General features: G+C 44.5%; 1 pseudogene; it reads right to left on the reverse strand.

Annotated features, from left to right (window-relative positions):
* Positions 1 to 24,304: 24,304 nt before the first annotated feature.
* LOC126295538 (5S ribosomal RNA) lies at positions 24,305 to 24,422 on the reverse strand (annotated as a pseudogene).
* Between the last annotated feature and the right edge of the window lie 960 nt (positions 24,423 to 25,382).

The raw sequence follows: 25,382 nt of genomic DNA on the forward strand, positions 1-25,382 counted from the left end.
TCGGAGACGTGTTTGGACACAACCTGGTCAGTCTGAACGCCTTAGACACACTGTAAAGCGAGTGCAGCACGGTGGAGGTTCGCTGCTGCTTTGGGGTGCCATTATGTGGGGCCGCCGTGCGCCGATAGTGGTCATTGAAGGCGCCGTAACGGCTCCACGATACGCGAATGCCATCCTCCGACTGATGGTGCAACCATATCGGCAGCATATTGGCAAAGCATTCGTCTTCATGGACGGCAATTCGCGCCCCCATCGTGTGAATGACTTCCTTCAGTATAACGACGTTGCTCGACTAGAGTGGCCGGCATGTTCCCCAGAGATGAACCCTATAGAACATGCCTGGGATAGATTGAAAAGGGCTGTTTATGGACGACGTGACCCACCAACCACTCTGAGGGATGTACGCCGAATCGCCATTGAGGAGTGGGACAGCCTGGACCGACAGTGCCTTGATGAACTTGTGGATAGTATGGCACGACGAATACAGGCATGCATCAATGCAAGAGGACGGGCTACTGAGTATTAGAGTTACCGGTGTGTACAGCAGTCTGGACCAACAGCTCTGAAGGACCCCATGTATGGTGGTACAACATGCAATCTGTAGTCTTTATGAGCAATAAAAAGGGCGGAAATGATGTTTATGTTGATACGTATTCCAATTTTCTGTAAAAGTTCCGGAACTCTCGGATCCGAGGTGATGCAAAACTTTTTTGATGTGTTTATACTAATGTGTACAATATTAATATTATTAATAAAATGATAATGTTATTAATAAACTCAGACTTCTCTCAGATGATTTAATTATCTGTAATGTTAAACTGTCTCAAGTAAAATGAACAAATATTCAGTGAGGTCTTGATAACACCTCAAAGCGATACAAACATTGGCATTTTACTTTAAATGTTCAGGTCTGTAAAATTGTACACTTCACAAAATGAAAAAAACCTTGTAACTAATAACTGTAATATCAATGAATCACAACTAAAATACGTCATGTCATGCAAATAACTGGATCCAACACAATGCAGCGGAATGAAATGAACGATCGCGTAGGTTCTGTTGTGGGTAAACCAAGTGGAAGACTTTGGTTGGTTGGTAGAATACTAGGGAAATGGAATCAGTCTACAAAGGGGACTGCTTATGAATCAGTCTTCCAACCCATCCTAGAATATTGCTCAAGATATGACCCCCATACCATATAGGACAAACAGGGAATATTGAATGTATATAGAGAAGGGCAGCGCGAATGATCACAAGTTTGACCCATAGGAGAGAGTCACGCAGATGCTGAAGAAACTGAACTGGCAGACCGCTATGCCGAGAAAGCTTACTATCATATCCTATGTTTTCTTTTATTTGTGAACTTGGCCAGCTATGTACCGCATACAGCTTAAGACTTGTGGTGTTATTTTTTCTTCCTTTCTTCCCAGTACTTCTTCATTTTCTCTCGAACTGTTCATCTCTGCTCATCTGTCCACACTCTCTTGGGTCGAGGTTTTGGCTCATCTTCTTCATAGTCTGGGTTTTTTATCAGTAGCCTGAAGTGGTTCCTGTCACGTATTATTTCTTCTGTAACACCTATTTTGTTGGCATCTTTCTTTACTGCCTCTATCCATCCCACAGTTTTTCAGCTTACTATCGTAATTAAAAATCCACGTTTCTTTCATTCTTTTAAATATCCATAAAATTTAAGCCATTTCTTCCTCATTTTATCTGTGATCTTTTCTACATTTTTGTATAAATCTTCATTTCTCCTTTTAATCCACCTATTATCATTGTTTTTCTCAGGACCTAGAATTTTTCTTAGTATTTTTCTCTCTCTTTTTTCTAGTTCTCTTAATTCGCCTTTCCTATTCAATGTTAGGCGCTCTGAACCATATCTTGCTTGTGTGCTAATAACTGAATTATAATGTCTAATCTTCACTTGTATGGATATTGATTTCTTATTCTAGTAGTTCTGTGTTAATTTATACGCAAATTCTAACTTTTTTTATTCTTTATTTATTTGTTGTTTTACCCAGTCCACTGGCTAGGACCCACTCCCTGAAGTATTTGAATTTATCAACTCTTTTAATTTTTCCATACTTTGTTCTCATAAACTTTTCTGTATTATGTTTGTGTTGTATGTACTCGGTTTTTCAGGGGATATTTTTAGCTTAGTCTTTTCAGCAATCTCCTGTAACAGATCAAGCACAACTGTTCCATCTGTTCGGGTTTTAGTTATCAGTGCCACATCATCCGCAAAGGCTAAACATTTCACTTCAAATTTGTTCTTTCCTTGCGCCATGCTTATACCCCTTGTGCCTCTGTTTTTTAATGTGCTTTCCCATGTTTTTACTATTTTATATAAAACCAAGGTAAATAGAATTATAGACAGTCCATCTCCTTGTTGAACTCCTGTTTTGATTTTGATTTATTCAGAAATTTCGCCTTGAAAATTAGTTCATGGTGTTGTATCTTTGAGCGTTTGTTCAACAAGTCTTCTGGTGTTTTCATCTATCACTGATTCATGAAGTATCTGGAACAGTGTTTGTCTGTCAACTGAGTCATAGACCTTCTTGAAGTCTACGAAAGTTAGTACTGTATTTTTATTGTGTACAGCTCTCACTCTCAAAACTGTTTTTAAGTCAAGAATCTATTCTGCACATGATCTACCTTTTCTAAATCCTGCTTGTAATCTGCTATATTAGATCCTGCTTGTGCCTCTATTCGATTTAAAAGTGCTTTACACAGTATTTTGTATGTTACTGCTAACAAGCATATACCCGTGTAGTTGTTGGTGTCTGTTTTATCTCGTCTTTTATGGAGAGAATGGATCATTGCTTCTTACCAGTCACTGGGTATGATTCCTTTGGTCCAAATGTCTTTAAATACTTTGAGAATTTTCGGCCATGCGGAGAAGCAAGTTAGTTTCCACATTTCTGCTACTATCCCATCCTCTCTTGGTGCTTTGTTATTCTTCAGTGCTTTGACAATCTTTTCTATGTCTTCTACTGTACATCTACATGGATACTCTGCAAATCACATTTAAGTGGCTGGCAGAGGATTCATAGAACCACTTCCACAATTCTCTATTTTCTAACCTCGTATAGCGCGCGGAAAGAATGAACGCCTATATCTTTCCGTACGAGATCTGATTTCCCTTATTTTATCTTGGTGATCGTTCCTTCCTATATAGGTCGTTGTCAACAAAATATTTTCGCATTCGGAAGAGAAACTTGGTTGTTGGAATTTCGTGAGAAGATTCCGTCGCAACCAAAGACACCTTCCTTTTAATGGTATACAGCCCAAATCCTGTATCATTTCTGTGACACTCTCTCCCATATTTCGCGATAATACAAAACGTGCTGCCTTTCTTTGAACTTTTTCGATGTACTCCGTCAGTCCTACCTGGTAAGGATCCCACACCGCGCAGCAGTATTCTAAAAGAGGACGGACAAGCATAGTGTAGGCAGTCTCCTTAGCAGGTCTGTTACATTTTCCTAGTGTCCTGCCAATAAAACGCGGTCTTTGGCTAGCCTTCCCCACAACATTTTCTGTGTGTTTCTTCCAATTTAAGTTGTTCGTAATTGTAATTCCTAGGCATTTAGTTGAATTTGCGGCTTTTAGATTAGACTGATTTACCGTGTAACCGGCGTTTAACAAGCTCCTTTTAGCACTCATGTGGATGACGTCACACTTTTCGTTATTTAGGGTCAACTGCCACTTTTCGCACCATTCAGATATCTTTTCTAAACCGTTATGCAGTTTGTTTTGATCTTCTCACGACTTTATTAGTCGATAAACGGCAGCGTCATCTGCAAACAACCGAAGACGGCTGCTCAGATTGTCTCCCAAATGGTTTATGTAGATAAGGAACAGCAAACCATCTTGGGGAACGCCAGAAATGACTTCTGTTTTAATCGATTACTTTCCGTCACTTACTACGAACTGTGACCTCTCTGACAGGAAATTACAAATCCAGTCACATAACTGACACGATATTCCATAAGCACGCAACCACTGTAGGTGATTCCAATGGTGCATTTTCATGTAGTGGTTTTTGAAATGGTAACCTGTCATTAGGTCCTTCACAATTTAATAGATTTTCAAAGTATTCAGGTAAAATCTGGCAGTTCTCTTTATTGTTTAAAACCATTTTTCCATTTTTATCTCCAATATGTACACTTTGTGACTGGAATCCTGTTAAAACTTCTTTGAAAGTCTCTTATGTTGTTCCTTTTAAAGCCTGAATCCATTTCTTCTAATCTGTCTTTGTCATATTTTTTTTCACCCCTCCCGAACAGGCCATAAAGATCAAACGGTACCGACCGACCGCCGTGTCATCCTCAGTACACAGGCGTCACCGGATGTACCTCACTTTCCGATACCGGAGCCGCTACTTCTCAGTCAAGTAGCTCCTCAGTTTGCCTCACAAGGGCTGAGTGCACCCCGCTTGCCAACAGCGCTCGGCAGACCGGATGGGCACCCATCCGAGTGCTAGCCCAGCCCGACAGCGCTTAACATAGGTGGTCTGACGGGAACCGGTGTTGCCACTGTGCCAAGGCCGTTGGATTCTTGTCACTGATCTGACGATTTTTGCTTTCTTTTTCCTTTCTTGTTTAAACTCTTCTTTAAACTATTCTACACTACTGGCCATTAAACTTGCTACACCACGAAGATGACGTGCTACAGATGCGAAATTTAAGCGACAGGAAGAACATGCTGTGATATGCAAATGATTAGTTTTATAGAGCATTCACACAAGGTTGGCGCCGGTGGCGACACCTACAACGTGCTGACATGACGAAAGTTTCCAACCGATTTCTCATACACAAACAGCAGTTGACCGGCGTTGCCTGGTGAAACATTGTTGTGGTGCCTCGTGTAAGGGGGAGAAATGCGTACCATCACGTTTTCGTCGGATTGTAGCCTATCGCGATTGCGGTTTATCGTATCGCGACATTGCTGCTCGCGTTGGTCGAAATCCAATGACTGTTAGCAGAATGTGGAATCAGAGGGTTCGGGAGAGTAATACGGAACGCCCTGCTGGATCCCAACGGCCTCGTATCACTAGCAGTCGAGATGACAGGCATCTTATCCGCATGGCTGTAACGGATCGTGCAGCCACGTCTCGATCCCTGAGTCAACAGATGGGGACGTTTGCAAGACAACAACCATCTGCACGAACAGTTCGACGACGTTTGCAGCAGCACGGACTATCAGCTCAGAGACCGTGGGTGCGGTTACCCTGGACTCTGCATCACAGACAGTACTCGACGACGAATCAGGGTGCACGAATGGCAAAACGTCATTTTTTCGGATGAATCTAGGTTCTGTTTACAGCATCACGATGGTCGCATCCGTGTTTGGCGACATCGCAGTGAACGCACATTGGAAGCGTGTATTCGTCATCGCCATACTGGCGAATCACCCGGCGTCACGGTATGGGGTGCCATTGGTTACACGTCTCGGTCACCTCTTGTTCGCATTGACGGCACTTTGAACACTGGGCGTTACATTTCAGATGTGTTACGACCCGTGGCCCTATCCTTCATTCGATCCCTGCGAAACCCTACATTTCAGCACGATAATGCACGACCGCATGTCGCAGGTCCTGTACGGGCCTTTGTAGATACAGAAAAAGTTCGACTGCTGCCCTGGCCAGCACATTCTCCAGATCTCTCACCAACTGAAAACATGTGGTCAATGGTGGCCAGGCAACTGGCTCGTCACAATGAACTGTGGTATCGTGTTGAAGCTGCATGGGCAGCTGTACCTGTACCCGCCATCCGAGCTCTGTTTGACTCAATGGCCAGGCGTATCAGGGCCGTTATTACGGCAAGAGGTGGTTGTTCTGGGTACTGATATCTCAGGATCTATGCACCCAAATGGCGTGAAAATGTAATCACACGTCAGTTCTAGTATAATATATTTGCCCAATGAATACCGGTTTATCATCAGCATTTGTTCTTAGTGTAGCAATTTTAATGGCCAGTAGTGTATGAATAAACAATGAGGTGACATAAGTTATGGGCCTGCGATATGGTCATTTACACATGGGGGTAGTATCGCCTACGCGAGGTATAAAAGGGCTGTCATTTATCCTCAGCTGATGCATGTGAAAAGCTCTACGACTGATTACGGCCGCAAACCGGCAGTAAACAGACTTTGGTCGCATAATGGTCGTTGGAGCTAGACGCATGGGCCATTCCATTTTGGACGTCATTGGGGAATTCAGCACTCCGAGATCTACAGTGTCAAGATCGTGCCGAGAATACGACATTTTAGACATTACCTCTCACCTCGGGCAACACAGAGGCCGACAGCCCTAACTTAACCCCGAGAGCAGTGGCGATTATGGAGTGTTGACAGTGCTGAAACACAAACAACGGTGCTTGAAATAACCGCAGAAATCGATATGACAAGTGCGATGAATGTATCCGTTAGGACAATGTGATGAAATCTGGCTTAGTTAGTTAGCTACGTGTTCCATTGATCAATAGCACGGAAAACCGTTATAATTAGGAACGTGTCAAATGCTCACAAGAAACAAGGTTTCTTTTCTTTTCTTTTTTTTTTTTTTTACACTATAGTGGGCAAGATGTATGAGACAGGCGAAATACTCTCAGACTTCAAGAAGAATATAATAATTCCAATCCCAAAGAAAGCAGGTGTTGACAGATGTGAAAATTACCGAACTATCAGTTTAATAAGTCACACCTGCAAAATATTAACACGAATTCTTTACAGACGAATGGAAAAACTGGTAGAAGCCGGCCTCCGCGAAGATCAGTTTGGATTCCGTAGAAATATTGGAACATGTAAGACAATACTGACTCTACGACTTATGTTAGAAGCTAGATTAAGAAAAGGCAAACCTACGTTTCTAGCATTTGTAGACTTAGAGAAAGCTTTTGACAATGTTGACTGGAATATTCTCTTTCAAATTCTGAGGGTGGCAGGGGTAAAATACAGGGAGCGAAAGGCTATTTACAATGTGTACTGAAACCAGATGGCAGTTATATGAGTCGAGGGGCACAAAAGGGAAGCAGTGGTTACGAAGGAAGTGAGACAGGGTTGTAGCCTCTCCCCGCTGTTATTCAATCTGTATATTGAGCAAGCAGTAAAGAAAACAAAAGAAAAACTCGGAGTAGGTATTAAAATCCATGGAGAAGAAATAAATACTTTAAGGTTCGCCGATGACGTTGTAATTCTGTCAGAGACAGCATAGCACTTGGAAGAGCAGTTGAACGGAATGGACAGTGTCTTGAAAGGACGGTCTAAGATGAACATCAACAAAAGCAAAACGAGGATAATTGAATGTAGTCGATTTAAGTCGGGTGATGCTGAGTGAACTAGATTAGAAAATGAGACACGTGAAGTAGTAAAGCAGTTGTGCTATTTGGGGGGCAAAATAACTGATGATGGTCGAAGTAGAGAGGATATAAAATGTAGACTGGCAATGGCAAGGAAAGCGTTTCTGAAGAAGAGAAATTTTTTAACATCGAGTATAGATTTAACTGTCAGGAAGTCGTTTCTGAAAGTATTTGTATGGAGTGTAGCCATGTATGGAAGTTAAACGTGGACGATAAATTGTTTAGACAAGAAGAGAATAGAAGCTTTCGAAATGTGGTGCTACAGAAGAATGCTGAAGATTAGATGGGTAGATCGCATAACTAATGAGGAAGTATTGAATAGGATTGGGGAGAAGAGAAGTTTGTGGCACAACTTGACCAGAAGAAGGCATCGGTTGGTAGGACATGTTCTGAGGCATCAAGGGATCACCAATTTAGTATTGGAGGGCAGTGTGGAGGGTAAAAATCGTAGAGGGAGACCAAGAGATGAATACACTAGGCAGAGACAGAAGGATGTAGGCTGCAGTAGGTACTGGGAGATGAAGGAGCTTGCAGAGGATATAGTAGCATGAAGAGCTGCATCAAACCAGCCTCTGGACTTAATACCACAATAACATTATATTGTTATAACTAAATATTTCTATTATATATCCCATTCCCTTGAATGGCACGAAATGCATATATTATATCTCCAGATTTATTTACTCATATTCAAGAATTCATCTATGGTGTAGAAGGAGTTGTCAAGGAGTTATCATTTCAATTTGGTTTTGAAAGTATTACAGCTGTCTGTTATTTCATCTGGCAATTTATCAAAAAGTTTTATAGCAGCATATTTTACCACTTTCTGTGCTGAAGATAGGTTAAGTAAAGGATAGTGTAGGTCTTTTTTCTGGTATGGTATTCATGGATGTCGCTGTTGATTTTAAACTGGCCCATGTTGTTGATAAAAAATTTCATTAGTGAGTAAATGTACGGTGAAGCAGTTGTAAGAATCCCTAACGTCTTAAACAGATGCCTACAAGATGTACGACTATGAACCCCACACAGTATTCTAACTACTTTCTTTTGAGCAGTGAATACTTTTTGTTTAAGTGTTGAGTTGCCCCAGAATATTATTCCGTATGACGTCAGAGAGTGGAAGTATGCCAGGCGGAGTGGCCGAGCGGTTCTAGGCGCTACAGTCTGGAGCCGCGGGACTGCTACGGTCGCAGGTTTGAATCCTGCCTCGGGCATGGATGTGTGTGATGTCCTTACGTTAGTTAGGTTTAAGAAGTTCTAAGTTCTAGGGGACTGATGACCTTAGAAGTCCCATAATGCTCAGAGCCATTTGAACCCTTTTTTTTTCTACATCCTCAAAACTGATTGCAAAAGTTGCTGAACCTTGTCGCTTTAGGAGATCTAAAATATGACTTTTCCAATTAAGATTCTCATTTATATGTACACCCAAAAAGTTAGTATGCTCTATCCTGGCTACTGACTTCCTTTGATGTGTTACGTTTATTGAAGGAATTATACTTTTTGCAACAGAAAATTGGATGTACTGCGTTTTTTCAAAGTTCAGATCAAGCCCATTCGCAGAAAACCAATTAATAACTTTTCCAAAGACCTTATTTGAATCATTTTCTATCGGACTTTCTTTTACTGGATTAATAATTATTTTGTATCATCAGCAAACAGTGTCAGTTCAGCATCTTGTTTCACATAAGAATGGAGTTCATTCACATATATCGAGAACAGTAGGGGACCCATGATCGAACCTTTAACGGGCTACGGCAGCATACGAGCGACGCGAGTGTCTTTGCTAACAGCACAACATCGCCTGCATTGCTTCTGCTGGACCCTACACGTCTGCAAAACCGTGGCCTGATGAGATGAGTCCCGATTTAATTGATACGAGCTGATGGTATGGTTCGGGTGTGGCACAAACCGCACGAATCTATGGACCCAAGATGTCAACAGGGCACTGCACAAGCTCTTGGTGGCTCCAAAATGGTCTGGGCTGTACTTGCATGGAATGGACTGGGTCCTCGGGTCGAACTGAACCGATCAATGGGAGAATTTGGAAATTTCAGGTAAAGTCTGCTGAGGTCATCGGTCCCTAAGCTTACGCACTACTTAATCTAAGTTACGCTGAGGACAGCGCAGACACCCATGCCAGAGGGAGGACTCGAACCTCCAAGGCGGGGGGGGTGGGGGGGGTGGGGGGAGAGGGGGGGCGGGGGGGCGGGGGGGGAGGGGGGGAGGGGGGTGGAGCCGCGCGAACCGTTATAATACGCCACAGACCGCGCGGCAAACCGATCGATGTAATGTTCGGCCATTTGGAGATCATTTGCAACCATTCATGTTGGAATTTTTGTGGATGACTACGCGCCATGTCACCAGGCGACAGTTGACCGCGACTGGTTTTAAGAACATTTTGGACAATGATAATTAAATCGAAACCCTTAGCTGCCGACAAGTGTTGTTGATATACACTAATTAGCACAGCTCAAAATGTGTGCCCCACCCGGGACTCGAACCCGGGTTCTCTTGCTTACATGGCAGACGCTCTATCCATCTCTTTTCTTTTTTCTTCGGTATTGTTCGTTGCCTTTGGTCTGAGTGGACGTCCTTCGAAGCTGATCGTTGATTCCTTTACTCAGTTTTTTTTTTTACTATAAAGGGCGAGCAACCATATGAGCGATAACACGCTGAGCTACCACGCCGGCGGTATAAATAGCATGAAAGAGCGTTGAACACGGCTCGTCTGCTTTGTAGCCCAATACCGTGCCCACTTAACCACGACACCGCGGCAAAATCTCCGACCCACCCGGGAATCGAACCCAGGCCCTTAAGATTGACATTCTGTCGCGCTGACCACTTTTTTTTAAAATCTCATTTTGTTCGTTTTCGTTCGTTGTACCTGCTCGGGGCGGACGTCGCAAGACACCCGTTTCAGCTCGTCGTTGATCCATTTACTCAGTTTTTTTATTATATATATATATATATATATATATATATATATATATATACTCCTGGAAATTGAAATAAGAACACCGTGAATTCATTGTCCCAGGAAGGGGAAACTTTATTGACACATTCCTGGGGTCAGATACATAACATGATCACACTGACAGAACCACAGGCACATAGACACAGGCAACAGAGCATGCACAATGTACAGTATATATCCACCTTTCGCAGCAATGCAGGCTGCTATTCTCCCATGGAGACGATTGTAGAGACGCTGGATGTAGTCCTGTGGAACGGCTTGCCATGCCATTTCCACCTGGCGCCTCAGTTGGAACAGCGTTCGTGCTGGACGTGCAGACCGCGTGAGACGACGCTTCATCCAGTCCCAAACATGCTCAAGGGGGGACAGATCCGGAGATCTTGCTGGCCAGGGTAGTTGACTTACACCTTCTAGAGCACGTTGGGTGGCACGGGATACATGCGGACGTGCATTGTCCTGTTGGAACAGCAAGTTCCCTTGCCGGTCTACGAATGGTAGAACGATGGGTTCGATGACGGTTTGGATGTACCGTGCACTATTCAGTGTCCCCTAGACGATCACCAGAGCTGTACGGCCAGTGTAGGAGATCGCTCCCCACACCACGATGGCGTGTGTTGGCCCTGTGTGCCTCGGTCGTATGCAGTCCTGATTGTGGCGCTCACCTGCACGGCGCCAAACACACATACGACCATCATTGGCACCAAGGCAGAAGCGACTCTCATTGCTGAAGACGACGCGTCTCCATTCGTCCCTCCATTCACGCCTGTCGCGACACCACTGGAGGCGGGCTGCACGATGTTGGGGCGTGAGCGGAAGACGGCCTAACGGTGTGCGGGACCGTAGCCCAGCTTCATAGAGACAGTTGCGAATGGTCCTCGCCGATACCCCAGGAGCAACAGTGTCCCTAATTTGCTGGGAAGTGGCGGTGCGGTCCCCTACGGCACTACGTAGGATCCTACGGTCTTGGCGTGCATCCGTGCGTCGCTACGGTCCGGTCGCAGGTCGACGAGCACGTGCACCTTCCGCCGACCACTGGCGACAACATCGATGTACTGTGGAGACCTCACGCCCCACGTGTTGAGCAATTCGGCGGTACGTCCACCCGGCCTCCCGCATGCCCACTATACGCCCTCGCTCAAAGTCCGTCAACTGCACATACGGTTCACGTCCACGCTGTCGCGGCATGCTACCAGTGTTAAAGACTGCGATGGAGCTCCGTATGCCACGGCAAACTGGCTGACACTGACGGCGGCGGTGCACAAATGCTGCGCAGCTAGCGCCATTCGACGGCCAACACCGCGGTTCCTGGTGTGTCCGCTGTGCCGTGCGTGTGATCATTGCTTGTACAGCCCTCTCGCAGTGTCCGGAGCAAGTATGGTGGGTCTGACACACCGGTGTCAATGTGTTCTTTTTTCCATTTCCAGGAGTGTATATATATATTTTTTTTTTTTTACAGAGGGCAGCTAACCCCCTGACCGAACACGCTGAGTCACCGTGCCGGCGCCACTAAGCTACCAGGGAGACTCCATCAGAGCTACCGAGGGCACAGAGGATAGCGCGACTGCAGGGACTTATCTCTGGCACGCCTCCCGTGAGACACACATTCCCAACTTATTGTCCACAACCTACATTCGTAGTGTTCATTCTTCCGTGCGATTGCGCACGCTTTGCCCGAACTCTTATGGGACTCGTCAGCTTAGTGTGGCGCGAGTAATGAGTGGATGGGCAAATATCTATTAGGAACACTACGAGTGTAGGTTGTGGACAGTTGGGAATGTGAGTCTCACGGGAGATGTGCACACTCACACTAAGAGGGAAATATATCAATATATCAATAGTTAATGTACATGCACCAACAGAGGAAAAAGAGGATATAATTAAAGAACAGTTCTACAAAGACTTGGAAAAAGTATGGTGATTCTAGTAATAGGGAATTTTAATGCAAAAATAGCGAAGAATGAACATCTTTTTGGAGTTTCTGGAAAATATTCACTACATGAAGAAAACAACAACAGAGACTTACTATGCCAATTCGCAGCAAGAAATAATATGATTATTAAAAGTACCTGCTTTCCAAACAACCGAGCGAGGTGGCGCAGTGGTTAGCACACTGGATTCGCATTCGGGAGGACGACGGTTCAATCCCGCGTCCGGCCATCCTGATTTAGGTCTGCCGTGACTTCCCTAAATCGCTCCAGGCAAATGCCGGGATGGTTCCCTTCAAAGGGCACGGCCGACTTCCTTCCCCGTCCTTCCCTAATCCGATGAGACCGATGACCTCGCTGTCTGGTCTCCTTCGTCAAACAACCAAACCAAACCTTTCCACACAAAAGGATCCATGTGCGTGCTTGGAGGTCTGCAGTCAATGGAGTACTCAATCAGATTGACCATATTTTAGCGATTGCACGTCACTGCTCGTCAGTGACGGATGTACGGAGCTGCAGGTTAACAAACTGTGATTCAGACCACTTCGTGATAAAATCAGTCTTGAGAGAGAAACTGACACTAACAAATGGCAACAGAATGCGGGAGGTGATGAAATGGAATACAGAAAAACTGAAGATCCCTGATGGAGTAAAAAAAATACCAAGTAACACTAAGCAGAAAGTTGAGCAACGAAGAGACAGCAGTAGGAGTAGATGAAAGATGGAACAGGATTGAAAAAGCCATTAAGGATGCTGCAGAGGAAATAATAGGCATAAGAGGGAATAGAAGAACGCAGGAATGGTTTGATGAAAATTGCAGGTCAGCAGCAAAGGCAAAGAACAGAACCAGAAATAATATGGAACAATATAGAGAATTAAGGAGAAGAGCTAAAGAGAAAGAAAAGAGAGTGGAATGAGAAGAAATTTCGAGAACTGGAAGAATTAAAGGAACGGAGTGAAATAAGAAAGTTCTATCATGCCACATGCAAAACGAAGAATGGATTCCAACCAAAAACAATGGCCTGTTCCAGTAAAGACTGGAAGATGTTGAGGAAGAACAGATAGCGGGAAGACGGGTAGAGTATTTCAAAGATACACTAAGCACCAGCCTAGAAGAAGAAGAGACAGCCGCACAGGAGGGAAGAGTGGAGCTGGAAGTAGACAATGAAACGAATGAGGCAAGAAAGCCAACACTATAAGAGGTCTCCCAGACTGTGCACAAGTCAAAAAACAATCGAGCCCTGGGGAAGACAGCATAACTGCTGAATTAATATAAAACTGGTGGTGCGGCTGTAATAAAGGAACTGCACACGTTAATATCAGATATTAGGGAAACAGAAACTATGCCAGATAATTGGAAAATTGGAGTAATAATCCCCATTTATAAGAAAGGGGACAGAACAGCATGTGAAAACTATAGAGGTGTAACACTCCTAAGGAAGCTTACACACAAGTATATTAAACGAAAGGATACAGAAGTGTGCAGAAGGCATACTAGGGGAATACCAGTGTGGCTTTCGACCAGACAGAGGAACAACTGATCAAATATTTGTGATAAAACAAGTTCTATGAATATTATATAGATCTGCATTTCCTATTCATCGACTTCAAACAAGCCTTTCACAGCATAAATCAACAAGAATTATACAGAGTTTTGAGAGAAGTTGGTATATGTGCTAAACTAATAAGACTAATCAGAATGACAATGACAGAGGCAAGAGCAAAAGTAAAGGTCCTTAGCAGTACAAGTGAAAGCTTTGACTTTATTAAAGGTTTGAAGCAATGTGATAGTCTCACCACTGTCCTATTTAACATAGCCCTGCATAGTGTAGTGAAGAGGCATCATATTTATGAAAACTAGCCAGATATGTGCATACGCTGATAACATTGCTATAGTAGGAAGAAATACCAATACACTCCTAGAAATACAGGGTGATTAAAAAAGAATACCACAACTTTAGGAATTTAAAACTCTGCAACGACAAAAGGCATAGCTAAGCACTATCTGTCGGCGAATTAAGGGAGCTATAAATTTTCATTTAGTTCTACATTTGTTCGCTTGAGGCGCTGTTGACTAGGCGTTAGCGTCAGTTGGTGCTAAGATGGCGACCGCTCAACAGAAAGCTTTTTGTGTTATTGAGTACGGCAGAAGTGAACCGACGTCAGTTGTTCAGCGTGCATTTCGAACGAAGTATGGTGTTAAACCTCCTGATAGTTGGGGTATTAAACAATGGTATAAACAGTTTACAGAGAATGGGTGTTTGTGCAAAGGGAAAAGTTCTGGACGGCCGAGAACGAGTGATGAAAATGTAGCACGCATCCAGCAAGCATTTGTTCGCAGCCCAGGAAAATCGACTCGCAGAGCTAGCAGAGAGCTGCAAATTCCACAATCAACTGTATGGAGAGTCCTACGAAAAAGGTTAGTTATGAAACCTTATCGTCTTAAATTGGTTCAAGCACTGTCTGCAGCTGATAAGATTAAAAGAATCGATTTCTGTGATTTTATCCTTGCTCAAATGGAAACAGATGAATCTTTCGTTTCAAAGATTGTGTTTAGTGATGAAGCATCTTTCCACCCTAACGGGAAAGACAACCGTCACAATGTCTGTATATGGGACACTGAGAATCCGCGGGAAACAACTCAGTATGAACGTGACTCGCCTAAGGTGAACGTCTTCTGTGCCATTTCAGCCAATAAAGTTTTTGGTCCCTTTTTCTTCGAAGGTGCTACTGTAACTGGACTACAGTATCTGGAGATGTTAGAGAATTGACTGTTCCCTCAGCTCGAACAAGAAGCACAACAATTCATATTTCAGCAGGATGGAGCGCCACCACATTGGCACTTATCTGTCCGTAACTACCTGAACGTCAACTACCCGAGACGATGGATCGGTCGCCAGGCAGCCCGTGACAGAGCACTTCATCACTGGCCTCCAAGAAGCCCTGGTCTTACCCCCTGCGACTTTTTCTTATGGGGGTATGTTAAGAATATGGTGTTTTGGCCACCTCTCCCAGCCACCATTGATGATTTGAAACGAGAAATAACAGCAGCTATCCAAACTGTTACGCCTGATATGCTACAGAGAGTGTGGAACGAGTTGGAGTATCGGGTTGATATTGCTCGAGTGTCTGGAGGGAGCCATATTGAACATCTCTGAACTTGTTTTTGAGTGAAAAAAAATCTTTTTAAATACTCTTTGTAATGATGTGTAACAGAAGGTTATATTATGTTTCTTTCATTAAATACACATTTTTAAAGCTGTGGTATTCTTTTTGAATCACCCTGTATATCGGGCAGTGGAAACAGAAGCCTTAAAAATTGGCTTCATAGTAAATGAAAACGAAACAAAATGTATGCTAATGTCACAATCTGAGGCCAGAAGAACCCCTAAAAACTTAAACATCAATGGGAGATCCTTCACAGGAGAGTACTCTTTCAACTATTTGAGAGCCCTAATAACAAAGGATAACAGTATTGGAAAGGCTATAAGGGAAAGAATACAAGCAGGAAACAGAGTTTAATTTGCAAATATGCAGCTTTTCAAAAATAGCCTTGTTACATGAAAAACAAAAATGATAATATATAATTCCATAGTCCGTCCAGTTATCACATATGGGTCAGAGGTATGGACCTTGACAGAACGCGATAAAAATGCACTAAGAACCATTGAGCGGAAAATACTAAGAAAAATCTATGGGCCAATATGGGAGGAAGAAGGCTGGAGAATACTCTACAATGCCGAATTAGAAGAGTTAATACAATGCTGAGCCGTAGTAAAATTTGTGAAATGACACCGGATACGATGGCTAGGACCCTTGGAGAGAATGGCAGAGGATAGAACTCCAAAGAAAATGATGAAAGGTGTGATCCATTCAGTTAGGCGAAAAGGGAGACCTAGAAGAAGATGTATAGACGAGAAGTGTGGAGGGAGATTGTTGAAGAAGGCAAGGCTTACCAAGGGCTGTAGCGCTACTGAAGAAGAAGAAGAAGAAGAAGAAGAAGAGTGGCCCAATCCTCTGAGCTCTCGATGGCTGACATGGATAGAGCGTCTGCCACGTAAGCAGGAGATTCCGGGTTCGAGTCCCGGCCCGGGGCACACATTTTCAGCTGTCCCCATTGATGTATATCAACAACATCAGTCGGCAGCTAAGGGTTTCGATTTAATTATAATATCATTCTAGAGAATCTGCACAGTCATCAGTTCTTTCGCGAACAGATACGATCTTCATATTGGACAGTTGTAAGTAGGCTGTTTAGGTTTTTTTACTGGTAACGCCACGTAGCGCTCTGAAAATCTATGGTTGTGCTGTGTGCAGTCTGTGGCTGGTTTGCATTGTTGTCTGCCATTGTAGTGTCGGGCAGCGGCAGCTGGATGCTAACAGCGCGTAGCGTTGCGCAGTTGGAGGTGAGCCGCCAGCAGCGATGGACGTGGGGAGAGAGATGACGGAGTTTTGAAATTTGTAAGAATTGGTGTCATGAACTGATATATATATTATGACTATAAAGGTAAATACATTGTTTACTCTCTATTAACATCTTTCATTTGCTAACTATGCCTATCAGTAGTTTGTGCCTTCAGTAGTTTGAATCTTTTATTTAGCTGGCAGTAGTGGCGCTCGCTGTATTGCAGTAGTTCGAGTAACGAAGATTTTTGTGAGGTAAGTGATTTGTGACAGGTATAGGTTAATGTTAGTCAGGGCCATTCTTTTGTAGGGATTATTGAAAGTCAGATTGCGTTGCGCTAAAAACTATTGTGTGTCAGTTTAAGCACAGTCTTGTATAAATTTTTCAAAAGGGACATTTCACAGTCTGAGCGAATGATTGGCCATCTAGATCGCTCCACACGAATCCCGTCCAACTCTTTAAGGGACATAATCGAGAGGTCAACTCGTGCAAAAAACAGAGGCCGCAAAGCTCAGTAATCCTGCAGGGGATTTCAAACGACTTATTGAGTCCATGCTGCGTAGAACTAGTGCAGTACGCCGGACAAGAGAAGGTCCGACACGATATTAGGAGGTGTCCCATGACTTTTGGCACCTCAGTGTACGGCCGGAAGCAGAGAACAATGGTAGCCGCGAGGACAGGAATCGTGAGGTCGCCTTGTGGAATTCATTTCAATAAAAAGTACGTATTTCTGCCCCTTCATTAGGCAGCGTTACTGCCCAACCGACAATATCCGATTATTCACTGTTCTAGTTCTTATTATGGTTGCCGTGTACATGTTTTTTTTTTTTATCAGGGCTGCCTAGTCAGCGGAATTTCCGCGTAAATTTGACGGATTTTACGCACTGTCAGAAGGTGAAATTTTGCATTTACCGGTCAACGGATTTTTTTTAACGGATTTGTGGATTGATGTTTGCTATAATACTTTTCCGTCTAATTCAGTCTTTCCAATATACAATTTCAGATTATATTTAGCGTCAAAAATGCTAAACTGGCAACAATATGGCTCCAGCTAACTCTTAATAATCAGATTTAGACATAGTGTTTCCCCTGCCTCTCCTTGCTTTTGACATTGCAGTTACAAGTTACTGAGGACCGAAGTCGATACAGTGCATAGTACTGAACTGTTAATATTGATGGTGCAGGTAATCGCGTTGTGATCAGAGATTTTCTTTATATTTTTTTTATTATTGTCTCATCAAAATGTCGAAGGAAAAGGACAGAAAACACACCCAAAAGCTTGGGAAAGAGTGGCTTAGCAACAAACAATTGAAAGACAGGCTTCTTGAGATATCCGCCGATCCTTCTACACTACCGGCCATTAAAATTGCTACATCGCAAAGATGACGTGCTACAGACGCGAAATTTAACGTAGAGGAAGAAGATACTGTGATATGCAAATGATTAACTTTTCAGAGCATTCACACGAGGTTGGCGCCGGTGGCGACACCCACAACGTGCTGACACGAGGAAAGTTTCCGACCGATTTCTCGTACACAAACAGCAGTTGACGGGCGTTGCCTGGTGAAACGTTGTTGTGATGCCTCGTGTAAGGAGGAGAAATGTGTACCATCACGTTTCCGACTTTGATCAAGGTCGGATTGTAGCCTATCGCGATTGCGGTTTATCGTATCGCGACATTGCTGCTCGCGTTGGTCGAGATCCAGTGACTGTTAGGAGAATATGGAATCGGTGGGTTCAGGAGGGTAATACGGAACGCCGTGCTGGATCCCAACGGCCTCGTATCACTAGCAGTCGAGATGACAGGCATCTTATCCGCACGGCTGTAACGGATCGTGCAGCCACGTCTCGATCCCTGGGTCAACAGATGGGGACGTTTGCAGGGCAACAACCATCTGCACGAACAGTTCGACGACGTTTGCAGCAGCACGGACTATCAGCTCGGAGACCACGGCTGCGGTTACCCTTGACGCTGCATCACACCTGATAGTCCGTGCTGCTGCAAACGTCGTCGAACTGTTCGTGCAGATGGTTGTTGTCCTGCAAACGTCCCCATCTGTTGACTCGGGGATCGAGACGTGGAGCACGATCCGTTACAGCCGTGCGGATAAGATACCTGTCATCTCAGCTGCTAGTGATACGAGGCCGTTGGGATCCAGCACGGCGCACCTTATTACCCTCCTGAACTCACCGATTCCATGTTCTGCTAACAGTCATTGGATCTCGACTACCGCGAGCAGCAATGTCCCGATACGATAAACCGCAGCCACGATAGGTTACAGTCCGACCTTCATCGAAGTCGGAAACGTGATGGTACACATTTCTCCTCCTTACACGAGGCATCACAACAACGTTTCACCAGGCAACGCCGATCAACTGCTGTTTGTCTATGAGAAATCGGTCGGAAACTTTCCTCATGTCAGCACGTTGTAGGTGTCGCCACCGGCGCCAACCTTGTGAATGCTCTGAAAAGCTAATCATTTGTATATCACAGCATCTTCTTCCTGTCGGTTAAATTTCACGTCTGTAGCACGTCACCTTCGTGGTGTAGCAATTTTAATGGCCGGTAGTGTATATTACTCGTCTCTCGCTCTATCCATATTTGTCCGAACTTCGAATATCTTGCACCAGTTTATATTGTCGAACGCTTTTTCTAGGTCTACAAATCCTGTGAAGGGGTCTCGATTTTTCTTTAGTCTTGCTACCATTACCAACCTCACCGTCAGAATTACCGTTCTGGTAGCAAATGGTTGAAATGGCTCTGAGCACTATGGGAGTTAACTTCTGAGGTCATCAGTCCCCTAGAACTAACCTAAGGACATCACACACATCCATGCCCGTGGCAGGATTCGAACCTGCGACCGTAGCAGCAGCGCGGTTCTGGACTGAAGCGCCTAGAACCGCTCGGTCACAACTGCTGGCTCTCTGGTACCTTTGCCTTTCCTAAAGCCAAGCTCATCGTCATCTAACACATCCTCAATTTTGTTTTCCATTTTTCTTGTGCCACCTGCTGCTTAAATTGCTGCTCCTGGTGCAGTACGATGCGCCAGAGCCATACGCAGCACACAGTGTTCTTCCCTCTCGGTAATTCCACGTGGCCGGTCTTCTTGCGATGGTACCTTCACCTGAGCATCCCTGCCAGCAGTCATGTACAGTGTCTACTCTGCTGCCAAGTCTTTCTGCAATGTCGCACAAGGAACATCCAGCTTCTCGCAGCTCTGTTTGGGTGCATCCGCACTGCCCCAGTTTCTTGGCAGGCTTCGACACGTGATTCTCCACTGTTTACTCGCAGTCGTGACTGGCGTCAGCTTCCTAATTTAAAAATGGAGCGAGTGCTAGCTTCCTTGTCAGGCGCCTGTTAGCTCAGGAACGAGATAGAAGAAGACGCAACAAAGACCCGAGACAATGCAGGTTTAGGAGGACAACAGTTTTCAGGAGCAGAAAAAAAGTGTAGTGGGAGTCATTTGATGGATGACTAGCACGATCAAAACGTACATTTTGAGACATTTTGCCACATGCTCGCATCTCATTTAGGATATGTGGCAGATTTGGCTAGACTGAAGACAGCAAAGGCTGGTAGCAATATTCGAAAATTATTCGGGTGGCACCTGCGCTCAGATACCTAGCAGATGGCTGTTCCTAATGCAGCCTAATTTACACACGTCAAAAATGTTTTGTATCACCTCGGATCCGAGAGTTCCGGAACCTGTACAGAAAATTGGAATAGAGATCAACATAAACATCATTTCCGCCCTTTTTATTGGTCATGAAAACCACACATTGCATGTTTTACCGCCATACAGCGAGACTTTCAGAGGTGGTGGTCCAGATTTCTGCACACACCGGTACCTCTAATACCCAGTAGCACGTCCTCCTGGACTGATGCATGCCTGTATTCGTCGTGGCATACTATCCACAAGTTCATCAAGGCTCTGTACCTCAACAGCAATTCGGCGTAGATACCTCAGAGTGGTTTGTGGGTCACGTCGTCCATAAACAGCCCTTTTCAGTCTATCCCAGGGATGTTCGATAGCGATCGTGCCTGGAGAACATGTTGGCCACTCTAGTCGTGCGATGTCGTTATCCTGAAGGAAGTCATTCACAAGATGAGCAAGATGAGGGCGCGAATTGTCGTCCACGAAGATGAATGCCTCGCCAATATGATGCTGATACGGTTGCACTTTCGGCCAGAGGATGGCATTCACGTATGGTACAGCCATTGCGGCACCTACCGGTACCTCAGCCCCGCATAATACCAGCCCCAAAACATCAGGGAACCTCCATCATGCTCCACACACTGGACAGTGTGTCTAAGGCGTACAGCTTAACCTGGTTGCCTCCAAACACGTCTGCGACGATTCTCTGGTCGAAGGCATACGTTGCCTGGTGAAACCTTGTCGTGATGCCTCGTGTAAGGAGGAGAAATGAGTACCATCACGTTTCCGACTTCGATAAAGGTCAGATTGTAGCCTATCGCAATTGCGGTTTATCGTATCGCGACATTGCTGTTCGCGTTGGTCGAAATCCAATGACTGTTAGCAGAATGTGGAATCGGAGGGTTCGGGAGAGTAATACGGAACGCCGTGCTGGATCCCAACGGCCTCGTATCGCTAGCAGTCGAGATGACAGGCATCTTATCCGCACGGCTGTAACGGATCGTGCAGCCACGTCTCGATACCTGAGTCAACAGATGGGGACGTTTGCAAGACAACAACCATCTCCACGAACACTTCGACGACGTTTGCAGCAGCACGGACTATCAGCTCGGAGACCACGGCTGCGGTTACCCTTGACGCTGCATCACAGACAGGAGCGCCTGCGATGGTGTACTCGACGATGAAACTGGGTGAACGAATGGCAATACGTCATTTTTAGGATGAATCCAGGTTCTGTTTGCAGCATCACGATGGTCTTATCCGTGTTTGGCGAGAAAGCTGTGAACGCACATTGGAAGCGTGTATTCGTCGTTGCAGTACTGGCGTATCACCGGGCGTGATGGTTTTGGTGCCACTGGTTACACGTCTTGGTCACCTCTTGTTCGCATTGACGGCACTTTGAACAGTGGATGTTACATTTCAGATGTGTTACGACCCGTGGCTCTACCCTTCATTCGATCCATGCAAAACCCTACATTTCAGCAGGATAATGCACGACCGCGTATTGCAGGTCCTTTACGGGCCTTTCTGGATACAGAAAATGTTCGACTGCTGCCCTGGCCTGCACATTCTCCAGATCTCTCACCTACTGAAAACGTCTGGTCAATGGTGGCCGAGCAACTGGCTCGTCACAATACGCCAGTCACTACTCTTGATAACTGTGGTATCGTGTTGAAGCTACATGGGCAGCTGTACCTGTACACGTCATCCGAACTCTGTCTGAGTCAATGCCCAGGCGAATCACGGCTGTTATTAATCCCAGAGGTGATTTTTCCGGGTGCTGATTTCTCAGGATCTTTGCAGCCAAATTGCGTGAAAATGTAATCACATGTCAGCTGTAATATAATCAATATATTTCTCCAATGAATACCCGTTTATCATCTGCATTTCTTCTTGGTGTAGCAATTTTAATGGCCAGTAGTATAGTTCAGTATCGAGTGGTTGTTCGTTTCGTTCTCTTCGCACGCCCATTCCAGATCCGTTTCAAATCTTTTTTGTACTCTTATCTTCTGATTCTCTTCGTATTCTATTCAGAGTCCACCGCAGGTAATTATAATGTGTTTTATGATTACGTAAATTACATAAAAATTACGTGGTATGTAATACATACATCTTTTCAGGTAAAAAAACGGTGTATCACATTACTTCACTACTTCGATAAACAGCAGAAGAAATACTTGTAAAAGGTAAGATTTTTTTGTTATTACATATGAAAAGGACGTCAGCATGTTCATTGTTATGGACGGCATACCGACTCACCAACGAATGAAGCCGGCATTTCGTAATTGTGTGTATAGTGACACATTTTGTAAAGAGAATATGATTACAATATTATTTCATCATTTTGATTTGCAACTTCTTGTATTGGCCGTGTTTGCAGTTAAAATTGTTGGATGTGAGGTCCGCCAGTTATGAAAAACACCGTTTTTCTCAGAACCCAAACATGTTTCGGCACCAATGTGCCATCCTCAGTGGGTTTCCGTTTTTATTTATTCTGCGATGCGAGCAATTTTGTTAAATGATTATAAAATTATGTGCATTTTTAGTTCAAACAACACATCGTTTCCTTTTGTAAATACCTTTACATTTGGTGTGCATGAATTTTCTGTATCACTGGTGTGTTAATTACTGCAGGTAGATTGTCATCTGCAACAAAACGATGTTGATGAGAAAGTTATTTTCTGGAGGTTAACCTATCTTGTAGAATGTAATTTAGTTGTTCGCGCCTATATTCGTTTGTACTTACGTTTTCGTGTGGCAAGCGCTCTGTGAAAAGTGTTTTACTACGTAATTTGTGGAAAAGTTATAGTCACGTGTGCATCACAACACCTCGGCATGATGCGGAGAATGGAAGTGCGTGCCACACGAGAACGTAAGTAAAAAAGAAAATAGGCGCGAAAGCATTGCGAAAAACTAAATTATATTCTAGAAGATAGGTTAACTAGCAGCAAAAAGCTTTCTCATCAACATCGTTTGGTTGCAGAGGTCAAGCTACCTGCAGTAGTTAACACACAAGTGATCCAGAAAACTCATGCACTCTAAATGTAAAGGTATTTATAAAAAGAAACGATCTGTTGTTTGAACTAAAAATGCACATAATTTTATAATCATTAAAAAAATGTTCACATTGCAGAATAAATAAAAACGAAAACCCACTGATGATGGCAGAGTGGTGCCGAAACATGTTTGGGTTTTAAGAAAAAACGGTGTTTTGCGTAACTTGCAGACCTCACGTCCAACAATATTAATTCAGTGGTACAGGGTGGCGCACGAAATATCGGTCCCGAGTACTAGAATGCTCATTGTCGCTTACCAGTCGTCATCTATTGTTTCGAAGTTGTCTGCATTAGTTTATTTGTTGTTTGTTCACTGCCTAATTATTACATGTTGTATCTATTCTGCTCGTAGCGGTCAACAAATCGTGCGTAACTGGTGATCAGTCTGTACTCGGGACGGGTATATCGTGCGCCACCTTATATTATTTCACAGCGATCAGCCACATAACGCTGCAGTTGGCTAAACGAGATGTTTTGCAGAATCACGAAAATTACAAGTGTCTCAGAATTCTGTTATGAATAAAAACTCTGCACTGCAGGAGGGAGGCAAGTGCCCCCTCTTGGCGCCTTCCATCTCCAGTCACCTACGCCACTAATTTTCAAATGTTCATAAGAACCACATATCAAGCACAAATGAATGGTGAACGAGTAAAAATGAACGGTTCCCAAACAAGAGCTATCAAGAGTGAACTAGTTCCCAAGCATGAACGACTTTTCCCATCTCTAACACAAATGCAGTGAAATAACGTAGGCAAGATATAGCACTCCGTCTTCGGGCCACAAGTGGCCTACCGGGACCATCCGACCGCCGTGTCATCCTCAGTTGAGGATGCGGATAGGAGGGGCGTGTGGTATTCTTGACCGAAGCCGCTACTATTCGGCCAAGTAGCTCCTCAATTGGCATCACGAGGCTGAGTGCACCCCGGAAAAAGGCAACAGCGCGTGGAGGCCTGGATGGTCACCCATCCAAGTGCCGGCCACGCCCGACAGCGCTTAACTTCGGTGATCACACGGGAACCGGTGTAGCCACTGCGGCAAGGCCGTTGCCTTAGGCAAGATATAAGTACGCGAATTTCAGCTTTCAGATGGTAGGCAATAAAGTAAAGAAATCTTCCAGTCTTGGGGTGCGGTGCAGGTGCGGCAGGCTATAAATGCTGTTAGCAGGGATTAGGTGGGATGGTTGCGGACGTCAAAAGCATTCGGAGGCTACTCTCAGAAGACGAACTGAGAATCTTCAGTGGTGTTCAGAAAGGACTGGGTAGATTCCAACCAACTTTCAACACTGCATTGGAGCGTGAACTGAAACCATTGGAGTCGCGCATGTTTGGTATGACTATCAGGGATGAGAGACAACTTGCATTCCAAATAGCTGAGTAAAGCAAACAGGAAACTTAGAGTTACAAAAGAAATATTGTACGAAAAAGACCTTTTTGGTGACAACCATGATACTTCCGGAGATTGTCACTGCTCGTACTGTTCGGAACTTTACTCGCATTCAAAACCCGGAAAACACTGGTTACAGCGTCAGCAGTGTGATTTGTGGGCACACAGTTGAAGGAGTCTGATAGCTGGTCCAATGTTTCTTGTTAATGGGCTCTGAAAAGAACTGATTCTGCTATTTAGTTGATACGTCATTGCCAGGAGATCCTGTGGATAATCTGGCTGCCTGCAATCACTGTTGCTCAATTAGCACCAGCAAGGAGGCACGTGTAGGGTATTTTAAGGTTAAACCTGCGGACGCGGGCAGCGCAGATGTGCGCCTGCACAACATCTTGTCAGGTGCTAAACTTCCAAGTGGATTCGACCTACCACGCAAGACCTGGACAACTCTCAACAGAAAGCGTACCGGCCACGGCCGATGCAGGGATGCTCTCTCTAAGTGGAAGAAGCTGCCTGATCCAGCCTGTGACTGAGGGGCTCCATACCAGACTGTTCAGCACGTTGATGGTGTCGGAAGTTCCGTGCGGCTTCTCGCGGATGATGCTGTATACAGAGAAGTTGCAGCATT

This window comes from Schistocerca gregaria, chromosome 11 (genome assembly GCF_023897955.1).
Source record: "Schistocerca gregaria isolate iqSchGreg1 chromosome 11, iqSchGreg1.2, whole genome shotgun sequence".
Taxonomy (NCBI): Eukaryota; Metazoa; Arthropoda; class Insecta; order Orthoptera; family Acrididae; genus Schistocerca; species Schistocerca gregaria.